Here is a 17,947-nt window from a genome sequence, read left to right as displayed (position 1 = left end):
TAATCAGTGTTGGTTTGAAATCTACTTGATCTGCCAAGAGGATAGCTACTCCTGCTTTTTTTCAGGTTCCTGTCTCATGGAGCATTGTTTTCCACCCTTTAACTTTCAGTCTATGAGTTTCCTTTTGAATTAAGTGTGTTTCTTGTATGCAGCATATTGTTGGATTTTGATTCTTGACCCATTCTGTCAGCCTATTTCTTTTGATTGGTGAATTGAGACCATTAACGTTGATGGTTATAACTGACATGTATTGACTTGTCATTGCCATGACTTTTTCTTTTTGTTGGGTTCTCCCCCTTTCCATTTAATTTCTTGTCATGCCAGATGGGTTCATTCTGCTTTGCTTCCTGGGGTTGTGATCCTCAATGTCTGTTCCTAGGATATTGTGTAAAGTTCTTTGGAGTTCTGGTTTAGTATTCACAAAGTTCCTAAGGTGCTCTTTGTCATGAAAGTATCCTATTTCTCCATCCATTTTGAACGATAGTTTTTCAGGGTACATCAATCTGGGTTGGAGGCTGTTTTCTTTTAGTGCTTGGAGTATGTCACTCCAAGCTCTTCTTGCCTTGATGGTTTGTGTTGAGAAGTCTGCTGTGATTCTGATGGGCTTTCCTTTGTATGTGATTTGTTTCTTTTCTCTGACTGCTTGGAGAACTTTGTTCTTCTGTTGAGTTTCTGGAATCTTAACAATTATATGCCTATGTGTAGATTTTTTTTGATCAAGGCTATTTGGAGTCCTATATGCCTCACTTATCTGTATGTCAAGCTCTTTTCCCCTGCTTGGAACCTTTTCTGCCATTATTTCTGTGGAGCCTTTTTGTATGTCATCTGGACTCTCTCCTGTTTCTTTATTGACTCAAATCAGTCTTATGTTATTCTTCTTTGCATCATCTAGCAGCTGCTGGGTTGATTTCTCATGTTCCCTTATAATTTTGAAGCAATTTTTCTTTTCCTGGTCACTAATTGCAATCTTATCTTCTATATCTGAAATTCTGTCCTCACATTGGCTCATTCTGCTGTGTAGTCTTTCAATGGAGTTTTTCATGTCCTGGAAATCTATTTGCATCTGGTGTATGGATTCCATTTGTTTCTTATGTTGGGATTCCATCATGTTCCTGAACTCCTCTCTAGATTCATTAATCAAGTCTTGCCCTAGGGCCCCAATTTATCCTGTTATCTGGGAAATTATTTCTGATTTCATTTTTTCCAGATCCCCTTTTGTTGCCAGTTCAGTGGCTCCAGGTGGTTGAGTATCAGAGTGTTCCATCTCATTTCCCTTTGTGGTTGCTGTAGGTGATCTGGAAGTCTAGTTTTGAGACTTATTTACGTGTTTTCTCATTTCATCTGGTGGGGGGTGTTGTTGGCGCCTGCACGGATTACCTCCTCTGAGCTGGGAGAGGTGGGACAGGGGCCGGGAGCAGCGATAGGAATGGTGGCCCAAAAGCCCTTTCCTCTGGGCTGGCAGCAGTGGGAGGGATGGTAACTGGGAAGCCCCTTCCTCTGGACCAGGAGCAGTGGGACAGCAGCTCAGAAAGCCCTACCTCTGGGCCGGGATCAGCGGGACTCAGTACCGTGATCTGGTGGTCTGATGATCTCTGCATCTTTGTAGTGTGGAACCAGGTGGCTGCCTGTGTGCAGCGGGCTGATTAGGCGTGTAACCCTTTGGTTCTTGGTACTTCCAGAGGGAATTCTGTCTCATTTAGAACTTCTTCTCCATGTCCTAAATAGAAATGCATATTGCATGAAAGTTCTTTTTCTTAAAATAATTAAATTCTTGGATGGAAGAAGGAAAGGAAGGAAAGAAAAAACCTGGTGCTGGCCATGTTAAACAGCAGAAGAATTTTTTTGAAAGCATAGCTATAACTCCCTGGCTTCCAGAGAAGGCTTACACAAGACACTTATTTATAAGAAAATGAGGACCCAAGACAGACTCTCAGGCTGAGCAAGAAGAACTCATTAGTAGTTTAATCAGATTGCCTGATCTAAAATGAATATTCTCCAACTATTTTTTTTCTCTCCTTGTCCCATTCTACTTAACATGTGAAGACCTGGTAAATTTTAATCTCATTTCTTTGTCAAGGATGGGCAGAATAATGCATTTTTCCCATACCAGAAATGAACATACTGTGAAAAGCTGTAATTCTCCCAGAGAACAGATAATCTATATAATACTGGGGGGTTTTTTAAGGCTCTAAATGAGTGGGGCTAACTAACCTTCATCATTCTTGATATTCTTCCTGGTTCTCTCTGCTCTACTGATTCTATACACTAGAGAAATTTTATCCCCTCCCCTGACTTTTGTTTTCATCTATATTCTGAAATGTTTTCACATATATATCCCAGTCCAAGGCTTCATCAAACTTCAAACCTTTATACTGTGCTTTGAATTTATTCATACATAAAATAAGGGTATCTTAGACACCCCATGTCCCAAATTAAATTCATTTCTGATTCAGTTACCCGATTCTAGATAATTTACTGAGACAGTCACAGTGAATGTGAAATCAAAGATGTTAAGAAAATCCAGGCTCTATTTGAAATTAAATCATTGGTACAGATTCTGAGAAGGTATCAGATAAAGTAGTGTATGAGATAAAGCCAAATTTAGTCAATCAAAGTAGTGCCTGAGAGAATAAGCATTGGGATGAATTATGGAAATTTTCCTGAGTAAATATTAAATGAGCAAAATTAAAGGTAGATAATGGGACATGGAGAGATAGATCTTTTGCAAAAGGGAAGAGGACCTACATAAGGAAGTAGAGGGGAAGGAGATGAAAAAAATTGAAGATGTGTTATGTCTATGCACCAACTCCCCACTAAGAATGTAATCACTAAGCAATTCAAAGAAGTACTCATAAAAAAATTTAAATCAATAAATAAAATTTTAAACAGAGAACACAAAACAATGGTAAGCTCAAAACAGATGAAGCATGAAATGAGTGTGTGTATGTAGATAGAAGCAACAAGGCAGTGAGGTAGAGTGTTTAAAGATACATATTGATAAAATAAGAAGGATATGTGAACCATTTGAGGAGTGTTTCTTAGGAAAGAACTCATTACAAGACTTAATTTTTGAAGAATCCAGAGAATTAATTGGAGGAATATTGGAAGAAAGATCTACTTGGCATCTAGTGGAATGGCCCAGCTGAGAGGTGATTGCAGTTCAGGACAGTGGCAGGCAGTGCAAATCAACAGGAAGAGAATTATTTTAACAGCAGCTTCAGACACTGAATTTCTAAAACCGTGAAATGAATGTAATTTGAAGCAACCATTAGTGACTTTGAAAACTGGATAATTTGTGGACGCCATTCATTAATTTTAGAAATAAAAGAAGTATAGGAAGCTTAGCTGTGGCAGTGGGAAACGACTGAACATTTATGTTTTGAAATATTTAAGGCCCCTATGGGGGAGGTCACTAGACTACTGCATATAGGGATTTGGAAGTCAGAATAGAGGTCTGAATTACAGGTAACAGATTCAGGAGTCAGGAACCTAAAGCCATAAAATTAAATCAATGTTAAGAACAAGGTTTCATCAAGTTTACTTTAAAGATCTGATTGCCTATTGTGAACTATTCTACAATCAGGGAACATTTATAAAATGGAATGCAAGTTTCAAGGACCTGAGTAGAGGAATTGGTGTTTTAGGCATGAAAGAGGTGAAGAAAATGGAAACAAGCAACACAACCAGGCTCACCATTTCAAACTTACTCTCCTTCTGGGGCTAACACTGTGCATACTTACTTATGGTACTGGTTCTGGTAAATTGGGCTCCTTCTGATTGGTTGTTGTGATCCTCTTATTTATTTTTTAGAAGAGTTGTGTTTCAAAATCCACTTTAATTAGTAGCATTCGGCACCCAGCACCCACCCATTTGGTTTGCTCTGGTCTTCTGAGGGTAACTGTAGGAGCTCAGTCTAAACAATGGTCCCTCATAGAAAGACAGAACCAAAAAAGAGAACCATAGGCCAATCTCACTAATGAACATAGATACAAAAATTTTTAATAAGATACTGGAAAATAGAATGCAGAAGATCATCAAGGAGATCATATACCCTGACCAAGTGGGATTCATCCCAGGGATGCAGGGATGGTTCAACATATGCAAATCAATCAATGTAATACACTATATCAATAGAGCCAAGGACAAAAACCATGTGATCGTCTCAATAGATGCTGAAAAAGCATTTGACAAAATCCAACATGAATTTATGATAAAAATCCTACAAAAAATTGGAATAGATGGTCTCTACCTCAATCTGATAAAATCCATCTATGCAAACCCAACAGCCAATATCATATTAAATGGTCAAAAACTGAAATCTTTCACATTAAAATCAGAAACAAGACAAGAATGTCTACTATCACCATTCCTGTTCAATATAGTTTTGGAAACATTAGCCACAACAATTAGACAAGAGAAAGAAATAAAAGGAATAAAGATAGGAAATGAAGAAGTCAAATTGTCATTATTTGCAGATGACATGGTACTCTATATAGAAGACCCCAAGAACTCCACCAAAACTCTTCTAGACTTATTAACCAAATTCAGTAAAGTAGCTGGATACAAGGCCAATACACAAAACTCAATAGCTTTCCTCTACATAAACAACAGACTCACTGAGAGAGAAATAGGGCATACAATTCCTTTCACAATAGCATTGCAGAAACTGAAATACCTAGGAATCAACCTAACAAAAGAAATCAAAGAGATGCTGCCCTAGAAGCAGCTGGCTTTTGCTTCTAGGCCCTGGAGGAGCCAGAGCAGTGAATCTGACATGAGCCCTGAATCACCAGTGAGTACAATTTTAATGAGCAGTTCTGTTGACAGCTTTCTAGAACTTCCTGGAGAACTAGTGCTGTGTTCGCACATGGACTTTGATGGGCCTACCTTCTCCAGTGGGGTGGTTCTAATCAGAGCATTCTAGACACCCTGATAATGAGGAGTAGAAGATATTCCTGCATCAACACCAGGACTGAGACAATCACCCTCAAATCCTTAAAAGACCTTAAAAAATTTGCCCTAACCCCTTCCTGTGAGAAAACAGAAATCATTGATACAAAGAGGAATGGAAATCAAATATGTCTAAACCCAGATTCAGCAAAAGTGAAGGAATTGATGAAACAGTGGGAGAAGCAGGTCAGTCAAAAGAAAAAGAAAAAGAAAGGGAAAATGCAAAACAGAAAGAAAATTGTAAAAGTTAAAAGATCCCAAGCTCCTCATCAAAAGAAGACTGCATAAGAGTCCAATTTGCCAACAAAATTTGTTTATAATTTAAATTTAATTTAATTTAAAATTTGTTTTTAATACCAAAATAAGTCTAAGAAGGAATGGCCTCCAATAACATGAGCTTGTCAATTTGACTAGAAAATGTTAAGCACTGTTATGAAATTGTAATTAAAGCTGAAAAGTTGATTTTTTTTTTAAAAAAGGAATCAAAGACATCTTCTCTGAAAAGTATAGCACTCTGAAAAGAGAGATTGAAGATGATATCAGAAAATGGAAAGACATCCCTTACTCCTGGGTAGGAAGAATCAACATAGTGAAAATGACCATACCTCCAAAACTGCTATATGGATTCAATGCAATCCCAACTGAAATTCCAGCAGCATACTTCACAGAACTAGAGAAAAAATCTAAAAATTCATTTGGAACAGGAAGAGAACCAGAATAGCAAAAGCAATTCAAGGCAACAGAGACATGGCAGAGGGTATCACAACCCCCAACTTGAAACTATATTACAAAGTCATCATGATGAAAACAGCATGGTACTGGCAAAGAAGCAGAACTGAGAACAAGTGGAACAGATTAGAAGATGTAGAAAAAACTCCAGACACACTCAACCTCCTCATCTTCAACAAAGGAGCCAAACACCCTCACTGGAGGAAAGATAGCCTCTTTAATAAATGGTGCTGGAAACATTGGGTTTCAACTTGCCAAAGGTTAAAACTAGACCTATATCTCTCACCATGCGCTCAATTAAAATCAAAATGGATTAAAGATCTAAATATTAAAACAGAAAAACTGTACTGGCTGGAACAGAGGTTAGGTAGAATTCTTGAAGACATTGGTGTAGGAAAAGATTTTATGAACAAAACCTCAGTTGCCCATGAACTAGCACAAACAATCAGCAAGTGGGATCTCTTTTTATTAAAAAGCTTCTGCACAGTGAGAGAAACCACCAACAGAGTGAATAGACAAACCACAATGTGGGAAAAAATCTTCACCTGTTTTTCCTCAGGCAAAGGTCTACTATCTCAAATCTATAAAGAATTTTAAAAGATCAGACCTCCTTAATTTAAAGACCCAATCCAAAAAGGGGCATCTGAAATGAACAGACATTTCTCAGAAAATGAAGTAGAAATAGCAGATAAACACATGAAAAAATGTTCAACATCATTGGTCATTTGAGAGAAATAAATGAAAACAATGCTGAGATTCCACCTCAAACCAGAAAGAATAGCTGCTATCATGAAATCAACCAATAACAAATGCTGGCAGGGCTGTGGGGAAAGAGGAACACTGCTCCACTGCTGGTAGGAGTGTAGACTGGTGCAACCACTGTGGAAATCAGTATGGAGATACCTCAAAGAACTAGGACTGGAAGTTCCATTTGACCCAGCTATTCCCCTGCTGGGTATCTTCCCCAAAGAATTAAAAGAATCATATCACAGTGATATATTTGCACCCATGTTCATAGCAGCACAATTTGTAATAACTAAAACTTGGAAGTAGCCCAATTGCCCACCAACTGGAGACCGGATAAAGAAAATGTGGGGTTTTTAAAAATAAAATGGAGTACTACTCAGCCATAAAGAATGAGAAATTAGAGACATTTATAGCTAAATGGATGCACATTGAGGCCATACTCTTAAGTGAAATAAATAGGACACACATGTAAATACTGAATAGTTTCTCTTGTGTGAGAAACTCAAAGTGTAAATAAGGACTAAAAGGTATAATAGATAATGTGAAATAGGAAGAAAACATGTAAAGGAGAAGTGGGAGGGGTAGAGTAAAGGAAAGAAGGGAATGGAATTAATATGAGAAAATGAAAAAATGGAAACAAAGTCTTTGTAAATAGGGAGGGATGGAGGGGTTGAAGGAAAAGTAGGAGAATGGGTGGAAAATAACCAAGAGAGATTATTTAAACGTAGAAATTTCCAATGATGAATGTCATTATATTGTGCACCTAAAATGTACAGAGAAAATTAATTTAAAAAAAAGCAATGGTCCCTCATAAGCCTCAGTATGCTAAAGGAAGAGGGTAAGTGCCAAAACAAAAACCAAAAAGAACCCAACATTTTTAAAAGATAGAGAAAGAGGTGTCCAGAAAAAGGACTGGGAAGCACTGCCTGAGAGATTGGAATAAAGTTAGCAGCAATATCAACTCCCTAAGATGATGATAAAATGCATGTATTGCAAACATGCACTAATAAATTTTTTTAAATAAATGAAATTTTTTAAAGATAGGAGTGATGTCAAAGAATTTTATTTAAATGTGAATCTTTAAAATAAAATAAAAACAGAAGTGAAGCACTTTAAAAGTTAGACTCATTATTTGGGAAAGCAGTTTTAGTGGTAAGATGGAGACAACATTCATACTGGAATAGATTAGACAGCCATAAAAGAGGTATAAAACATCAAGGAAAATGTTTGCTTTGGCTTGGTATTGATTTTTGGAAAGGAACTAAATATGTTTACATATTGATAAAGAATAGAGAATAAAGGTTGGAAATACAGCAGGGAGGTAAACGAATTTAGACTAGAATGCCTGGGTTGGTGGAAGGAGGTGAAATCCAGAGCACGGATGAGGACAACAGAATTAGGTAGAAAACATTAGCTTTGCATACATTTTCATTATAAGGTAGTAAAAGGAAAGGATGGATGTAAGGAGGGATGCTTCTGGAGAACGGGTCTTAAAATTAGAACGCTGTGGGCAGTGGTTTTCCGTTTCTGCATTTTCATGAAATGGGTCCAGGTTTTAGGGGTCAGGATTTAGGAGAGGGAAATATCTGAAGTATTTCATGATGAGAATGTGATGAAGGTGTTTGAGGGAAACAGACAGGAATTCCTGATTACTAGGGTTAGACATCATGAATTTAAAGTGGCAGCGATCTCTAAAGTGGTAAAAAAAAAATTTCAGTAGCTTTAACCCTCCCATTGGAACAGATAGAAAAATAGACACAAAAAGTATATCACCAAAAGTATTATTTAAGTTTATTGTTTCATTCAATTCTTTATGACAAAGTCCAATGGAAGATAGATAAAATGAAACAAAAACTATTGTCTTCCAAAATAAGAAGGCAAAGGCATTTGCATTTAGAAATTAGGGTGCAGAATGTGTCAACCACATTGAAGCTGTTTTAGATAATGTAGCAGAATTAAAAATTGAGGGAAAAAACCTGTTTTTAAATATCTCATGACTAGATTAGAAAGGCAAGGAGCATATGCATGACAGCAATGAGGCAAGTAAATGGAGGCCTGAGCTTCAAAAGGAACCGAGTTTCATACATATAGGGTAGAAAAAGTACTCATATGTGGAATTGACCATCCTGCAGTTTTTAAGGAAATCAACCTAAAGAGTTATAGGTGTGATCAATGGAAATCCAAGTTTCAGTTGAATCAAGGAAGTTAAAAAGTATATTTTGAATCTTAAATTTCAAAACACTAAGATAAACTATGGAACAAGGCAGATGACCTGGAATCAAGAAGCTGTCAGGAGAGATGATCAGAGCATATTGAGATGGGAAGACAGAAAAGGATTGAGGGCCAAAATCATGAACATCTTGACAGGTGGTCAGAAGGGTAAGGATGTTAGAGATAGTGAGTAGACAGGACCCCAATTTATCTAGGTAACTAATCCTAGAATTTTCCTAGTGTGAGTCAAGGGGTCAAAGGATGAAACCCTAAACCCTGATCCTATGTCATGTCCTATTTGTAAACTTGCTCTCCAAAATGTATGTCTCATAGCTAAATCTTAGAAGCAACCTATATGTCCATCGACAGGTGAATGAATTAAAAACTGTGTTATTTGTATACAATACAGTGCTATTTTGCTAGGGGAAAGGTTAAAACTTGAGTCATTTGTAGGAAATTAGATGCACCTTGAGACCATAACACTAAGTGAAATAAATGAGACTCAAAAGGTTAAATGCCACTTGATTTCTCTTATATGAGAAGCCTAAAGTACAAATAAAGACCCAAATAAATGGAGATGGGAAGGGGGTCTGGAGATAGGAGTAGACAAGAAAGAGAGGAAAGAGGGAGGGCAGGTAAAAAGGATCAAGATGCAACATGTATATGTACCAGTTCCCTGAAATTCATGTACTTATTATGTATCAGAAACATATACAGTGGTATCTCTCTTCACAAACTTAACTTGTTTCAAGATTCTGGAAAAGATGGCCACATTTGTGTTCTTATGGGAAAGATGGCCATGGTCACATTTGTCACCAGATGCAGAGTTCACAAACAAAAACAAAATCTTGCCAAATGCTTCTGTTTCCGAAACAGATTGTTCGCAAACAATAGCATTATGATCTAAGGTATCACTGTACCAATAAAAAGAGAATAAAACAAAGTAAATGTCTCATATGCTTACTTCCAAAATAAATATTTTCAGCTCTTTGCTAGCAGAACACTGTAAGGAAAACTATGAATGGGAAAACATGTACTTTAGGAATAAGCGCAAGTTGGAGTCTAAATAACAATAAAGAATTGAATCTCAAGACTTCAAGACTGGCAAAGATCATCTCCGAGGATGAGATACGTGGTCACAGTTTCCTGACAATATGATCTCTTGGAGCCTCCAAATTATATCCCCAGTAGTTTTTCAGAGTCTGAGCTATCCTCAGATCCCACATTGCTGTGGAACTTAATGGCTCTTGAGTAAAGTAATTAAAACATAAATCTACTGTTCTCGCTACTTTGGGTAGTTCTCTTACTTTCCTCAGGTTCTGATGCTTATCTGTAAAACAGATGTGCTTTCTTCATTGAGTTGTCATGAGAATTAAAGTAAATAGTTCTAAAATACTAATACAGTAGTGAAATAAAATCTGTGTTCAATAAATGGTAGCTGTAATTATTTTCTCAGAATAATGTTCCAAAAACAAACATATTGAACTCTTCAGAGACAATATTCATAGTCCCTAGCTGAAACAGAGTGTTGAAAGAAGGGTCTAATTTTAGAATAGGTGCCTCATGTTCTTCATTTAACTTTTCTGGTATGAAGCCAATCCCTTCTCCTTGCCTGCTACCTGCCTCTTAAATACTGCAATCTAGTGGTTTTTGGACACCAGCACTGGAAATTCAAATTCTTAATTCCAGGGAGGGACCACATCACGCTATATTTTTAAGGCATTGCAGGAGAGCCTGGTGTACAGCCAGTGTTGCAGATGAGTGCAGACTATTCTAGAAAGTCACTATAATCTTCAATGCAGTAATTAGGTGAAAATGACATTCATAGAGTGTAGATTATATTTCAGGTATTTTACCACTAAATAAGGGGAAATTTTGGAATAGCTTCTGAATTATTTGGCTCAGTTATTACCCTGTACTTCCAGAGTGGAGTGCAGATAGGGCCTGTTTTATTCTACAGTCACAAGTCATTTGACACAATAAAAGTCTACTCTTTTTACAATCCTACCCTCACATTCTCATCAATGCCTACACTGTTGCTACTTTGCTTTTCTTACCCCAGATTAAAAATACTGACTTTTCTTTCTTTTCTCTTTTTCTTTTTATGGTACTGGGTTTTGAGCTAGTACAAGGCCTTTGTAATGAGCTACATATTCAGCATTTTTTAACTTTTTATTTTGAGGCAGAATCACTAAATTGCTCAGGCTGGGCTCAAACCTGTGATCTGCCTGCTTCAGCCAGAGTGCTGAACTTATATGTATGAGCTAGTTTTCATTGCTTTTAAAATATTTAAAATAGATGCTAGATGTATACATAATTCAAAATCTCTAAAATATATGCAAAGTGAGTTTCCTCCCTTTCCTGCCTCCCAGCTACTTAGCTCCCCTACTGGACATAGGTCCTGTTACCAGTCTTAAGGATATGCTTTGAGATCTCTTCTCTGAAAACTATAGCACTTTGAAAAATGAGATTGAAGGTGATATCAGAAAATGTAAAAACATCCCTTGCTCCTGGGTAGGAAGGATCAACATAGTGAAAATGGCCATACTTCCAAAATTGCTATATAGATTCAATGCAATCCCAATTGAAATTCCAGCAGCATATTTCATGGACCTTGAGAAAAAAATCCAAAACTTAATTTGGAACAAGAAGAGACCCAGAATAGCAAAACCAATTCCAGGCAACAGAGACATGGCAGGGAATATCACAACCTCCAACTTGAAACTATATTACAAATCTACTGTGATAAAAAATCAAAACATCATGGTACTGGCAAAGAAACAGACCTGAGGATCAGTGGAACAGATTAGAAAATGCAGAAAAAACTCCAGACACACTCAGCCACCTCATCCTCAATGAAGGAGCCAAACACCCTCACTGGAGGAAAGATAGCCTCTTTAATAAATGGTGCTGGAAAAATTGGGTTTCAATTTGCCAAAGACTAAAACTAGACCTATATCTCTCACCATGCACTCAACTAAAATCAAAATGGATTAAATATTAAAACAGAAACACTGAACTGGCTAGAACAGAGTTTAGGTAGATCTCTTAAAGACATTGGTGTAGGGAAAGACTTTATGAACAAAACCTCAGTTGTCCATGAACTAGCACAAACACTCAACAAGTGGGATCTCTTCTTACTAAAAAGCTTCAGCACAACAAGAGAAACCACCAGCAGTGTGAGGAGACAACCCACAATGTGGGAAAAAATTTTCACCAGCTGTCCCTCAGACAAAGGTCTACTATCTTGAATCTATAAAGAACTTAAAAAGATCAGACCTCCCAAATTTAAAGACTCAATCCAAAAATGGGCATCTGAAATGAACAGACATTTCTCAGACAAAGAAGTAGAAATAGCAAATAAATACATGAAAAAATGTTCAACATCACTGGTCATTCGAGAGATGCAAATAAAAACAATGCTGAGATTTCACTTCACTCCAGAAAGAATGGCTGCTATCATGAAATTAACCAATAACAAATGCTAGCAGGGCTGTGGGGAAAAAGGAACACTGCTCCACTGCTGGTGGGAGTGTAGACAGGTGCAAGCACTGTGGAAATCAGTATGGAGATACCTCAAAGAACTAGGACTACAGGTCCCATTTGACCCAGCTATTCCTCTGATGATTATCTTACCCAAAGAATTAAAAGAATCATACCACAGCGATATATGTGCACCCATGTTCATAATGGCACAGTTTGTAATAGCTAAAGCTTGGAAGCAGCCCAAGTGCCCATCAACTGGAGACTGGATAAAGAAGATGTGAGTTTTTTATAAAATGGAATACTACTCAGCCATAAAGAATGAGAAACTAGAGACATTTATAGCTAAATGGATGCGTATTGAGGCCATACTCTTCAGTGAAATAAATAGGAAGCACAGGTGTAAATACAGAATAGTTTCCCTGGTGTGAGAAACTGAAAGTGTAAATGAGGATTAAAATGGTTAAAATGAATAATTGATAATTTGAAATAGGAAGAAAAGGTCCAAAGGGGTAGGGGAAGTGGGAGGGGAAGGGGAAAGCAAAGAAGGGAAAGGAAAAATTATGAGAAAAGGGAAAAATTGAAACAAAGTCTTTGTAGATAGGTGGAGGGGCTGAAGGGAGCATAGGAAATGGGGAAAAAATAAGAATCAAAATACATCATGTATAGGTACAAGCACTCAATGATAAATGTAAACATATTGTATACCTAAAATGTACCAATAAAAAATTTAAGCAAAAGAAAACGAATATTGGAGAGATTTCCACTACAGGCTATGTAAATACACTTCACTCTTTATAGTAGCTGTATATTCTCCAATGTTCAAATGGGCTATTTAGTTTTCTTATATAAAATTTACCACTTACAATCAATTTAGTATATTTTACTTGTATTGCACTCTGCCTGGAGAGATTCAGGTAGCTATCTCAACTCAGGGTTCTCTGTATTATGAGAGAATTTTATGTTCTCGGTTTATAAGCTTTATTTTATATGAAACATCACATCCTGGATCCCACAGAACTTGAATTTTAAGAAGACTCTTAATTTATGAAACCTTATTAGAGAAACGATGAGAGCCATATGCCTTTTTGTCTAATGAAAGCAAAGATGAAAAGGTGGGCCTAAAGACTGAGAATAAGACAAAGTATACAGAGGAGATCACAGAATGATGGGATGTTAGAACTGACATTCTGAATATTCAAAAACTGCTAAGAATAATGAAAATCACTTTTTTTCTCCTAGAAAACTTAATGTGAAGTCTTCCTCAAGGAAGCCATCCTGATCATTCTCATGATCTATAAATACTACCATGAGGAGAAAAGTTTACTATTTCAAATCCTAATCATTTTAAAAAAAAATCTCTAACATGTCTATGGAATCAACAAAGCAAAATCCTTTAAACAAACTATTCTCTAATCTTTATTAACTATTTGACTAGATTATATACACTTGAGCATTTACTTAGGTCACTGGTAGGTGTGGGAAAAGTGGAACTGAGAAAACTTTTAATAAAAGAAAATGAAAAAATTAAGCTTAACCATATTGTACATGAAATGAAAGAAATCTCTATCACATGTAGCTGGTAGAAATTTATGAATCAGAACAAAATTTCTAGTGGGAATTTATTGTAACTTAAGTTTAGAAATGGTGGAATTAAAACAATGACACTAAAAGTCTGCCTTGTCATATCTGCATTTCATCCTTCCACTTGGATCTCCCTGTATTCCCATCTTTATAATACAAAACTATTTTAAGGAAATAAAAATCTCACAAGAATGAATATCTGAAGAGGAAATTTAAAAACTCTAAAATTCAGAAAGCAGGAGGGAAAGTGGTATTTCACACACATACACACACACTAAAGCAGAAGTAGAGGAAGGCAAGAAGAAAACCAATTTGCAGAAATTCCAGAATTCTGAGGAATTTTGGGCCCTTGATATCTCAGTAAGCGAAATTAAATGTACAGTTGTTTCTAAGAAGTTGAGAGTCTCTTTAAACAATAATGTGTAAGCCCACTTTCTCATCCAACAGATGACTAGAGATTTCTTCATTATAAAGAGTAAAATGGGATCACCAGGCAAGGCCTGGGATGCCATATTGAAACTGCATACATATCACATCTTACATATCCTTCCTTCTCTCACTTGGTAAACAGAATGCTTGCCTTATGCCCAGGATTTAGTCCTCTAGCAGATCAAAAGCTACTTTTCTGAAAAAGCTGATTCATCTAAGAAAGAAAACTTAGAAATTTACTCAAGTGATCCTCCAACAAATCAGTGCAACTACATCACTCTGCCATTAATCCTGGTTTCAAGCCTTGCCCGCATAGATTCTTAGTGGCTCAGTCTCAAATGCAAACAAACCACAAGGTATCTCTAGGCAACTGAGAAAAACCAGAGACCTTCAAAACCGAGGAAATAATAATAATAAAAAGTTGGAAATAATTGAGGCTATGAACAAAGATAAACTTCTTTAATGCATTATGATTATTATCCACAGAGAAAGAAAAAGTCACCTCACATCCATGAAAAAAAATAGAAAAGAGGTGCCAGAGAAGAAGCAGAAGAGGAGGAGAAGAATGTTTAAGTAAATAAGAGAAAAAATGAAATGGCAAGAAATTAGAAACTTCAAACAATGATACATTAAAATCTAAAATTTACATCTCCCAAAAAATACAGCAAAGATATAAGGGAGTGTAATATATGATATTAAAGCTAATTTTTAAAAAAGAAAGCTCAGTGGTTCTGCCACCAGCCTCACAAGTGAAACGTCCTGAGTTTGATCCCTGGTAACAAAAAAAAAAGAAAAAAAAGAAACTTCAGTCCAAGAAAGAATTCCTTTTCATATCAAGGAAAGGATAACTCCCCCCAAAAAGAGAAGGAATGGAAATCATGAAGAAATAGTCATTTGAGAAAAAGCCAGAATTGAAGACAACAAATTCTAGATTAAACAATACATCGATACCAAATGCACTGAAAGAATATAGACTTAACATGAAAATACCATTATGTAGTTTTTTAATCCTAGGCACAAAAGAAGATTCTAGATTAATTCCAAACATATCATTCAGTTTCTCAATAGCAGTATTATAATTTTCTCTGAAGAATGAGGAGACATTTATACCACAGTTTTATATAGTAAGACTTATAAAATGATTTGAACTTTAAAATACATGTTTCTCAGTTTACCATGAGGTTATGTACCAACAAATCCATAACCAACTGCAAACACCAAATCAAAATTGCACTGAGTAACCTAACCTACTAATCATCACAGCTTAAAGTAGCCTACTGAAAGTGTCCTTAGAACACTTACATTTGCCTATTCTACAAGGATCATTTAATATGAAGTTTATTTTATAATAAAATATGGAATATCTCTTGTAAGTTCTTGAATATTGTATTGAAAGTGAAAAATAGAATGGATAACTGTAGAAAGTATAAAGGCTTAAAATAGCTTTTGAAATATATATAAACCAATAGACATGAGTACCTATTGAAATAGTTCAGACAATACTTCATTTTTCACCATTTAAATTTTTTATAGAATGAACGTACTATATATTTTTTTAATTTTTAATTTTTTAATTTTTTTTTATTTTTGGTACCGGGGATCGAACTCCAGTCCTTGCACTTGATCAGCAGGTGGCGAAACCACTGAGCTAAATCCCTAGCCCAATGTACTATATTATTAAAAATAAATATTTAAACAAAGAAGCCCAACTTATCTGTTTTTTTTTTCTTTTTATAATTAATGCTTTCCAAATTCTAAGCACATGTGTCTTGCCTACTAGTAACAACTCCCCACAATGAATGTAATCATTGTACAAATTAAAATTTAAGATACATAAATAAAAATTTAAAATAATTTAATTAGTAAAAATTTAACATTTAGTTTTATCAATTGCATTTAGGTTTACAGTTAATTAAGGAAACCTAAATAAATAATAATTTTCTCTTCAATTTTTTACGTTTTTCTATGTAGAATTTTCACATCGTTTGTAGGACAGAAAAGTGTTTGTAAATGTAATCTCGCTAAATGCCCATACAGGTCTTGAACATTCTTAAAGACACCGTGGAGGACCAGCAAGTTAGCTCAGTAGAAAAGCATATGCCTGGCATGTGCAAGACCCTAGGTTCAAACTGCAGTACCACAAAAAAGCAACGAAACAAACAGAGAAAAGACTGGGCCGGGGATTTAGCTCAATGATGCCGCCCGCTGCCTCGCAACAACAAGATTCTGAGTTCTATCCCCGCACCAAAAAAAAGAAAAAGAAAAAACTTTTCATCCTAAGAAACCTTTATTCAAAATGAAAAATAGCCATAAATTTAGTAGAACATTTTTCCAAGACATTTATCAAAAACCTTACATTTAGAATATCAAAATAATTCCTATGACTCAATAAAAAGCATACTAATAAAAATAAATATTTAGAAAAATATTTCCTAAAGGAAATATATAAGTAACCAATCATACATGAAAAGTTGTAAGGATTATTAGACATTTGGAAAATACAAATTAACATCATAGTGATATAGCACCACTATAGACACAGGAAAGGGCTGAAATTAAACAGATAAGCAGCACCAAATATGAGTGAGAATACAGTAGAAGTGTCAAAACCCACAAAAACCTTAGAAGTTTATTTTCTACAAAGTTAAAGTTTCACTGGCTCTGATTCAGCAATTCTGTATGTAAATATTTAACCACCACAAGGACTTACATGGTAATATTCGTAGAATGTTATTCGTACTCTAAACATTTTCAGTAACTGTTTTGTGTCCACAAAGATCTTGTCTTAGTGCTTTCCTCCTCACTGAAACACAATACACGACATTCACTCACAGTTTAGAAGTTTCAGCCCTTGCACAGTTGGCAGCATGTTGGAAGGGTCTGATGCAGAGGAAATCTCTGTATGTCATAGCAGTGGCGAAACAGGGACAGATCAAGGTAAGAGCCAGGAAGAGATACAGTGCAGCCTTCCAGGTCTTCACTGACCTGCCTCTTCCAGCCAGATGCCACCTCCCAAAAGCAAGTTAGCTATAACCCCTCCTAATCCAGTCACCTTCCAAAAGACCCACCTGTGAGTGCCTGAGGCCATGAGGGGGCTTCCAGATATAAACCATAACGTTCTGTCCTGCCCCCCAAAAGACTCATGTACATCTTTTAATAGAAAATGCAAACACATTAGAAAGTTTAGAAGTTGAAATGTCACTGACCGATTCAGTAATTTTATAAGTATTTAGCACACACAAAGAATTTCATAAAAATATATGAATGAATGTTATTGATAATCTGAAGTTTTTCAATAGCACTTCTGATATTATACATAGAGATCTCATACAATTTTATTAGATTTATTTATTTTTTTAAAGTTTATTTTATTGGTAAATTTTAGGTTTACAATATAATAACATTCACCAATGGAAATTTGCACCTTTACATAATCTCTCTTAGTTCTTATTTTTCCCCCTTCCCCTGCCCTCCCTTCAACACGCACATCATTCCCTATTTACAAACACTTTGTTTCCATTTTTTCATTTTCTCATATTAATTCAATTCCCTTCTTTCCTTTCCCCTTCCCCTTTGCCCCTTTTCTTCCTATTTCATATTATCTATTATACATTTTAGTCCTTATTTACACTTTCAATTTCTCACACCAGAGAAACTATTTGGTATTTACTCATATGTGTCCTATTTATTTCTCTTAAAAGTATCGCCTCAATGTGCATTTATTTAGTTATAAATATCTCTAATTTCTCATTTTTTATGGTTGAGTAATACTCCATTTCATTTTTTAAAAAGAAACACATTTTCTTTATCCAGT

This window comes from Heterocephalus glaber, unplaced genomic scaffold, assembly GCF_053883595.1.
Source record: "Heterocephalus glaber isolate CG9 unplaced genomic scaffold, H.glaber_assembly_v1.0 deba00001461, whole genome shotgun sequence".
Taxonomy (NCBI): domain Eukaryota; kingdom Metazoa; phylum Chordata; class Mammalia; order Rodentia; family Bathyergidae; genus Heterocephalus; species Heterocephalus glaber.
Note: the sequence above shows the minus strand (reverse complement) of the source record.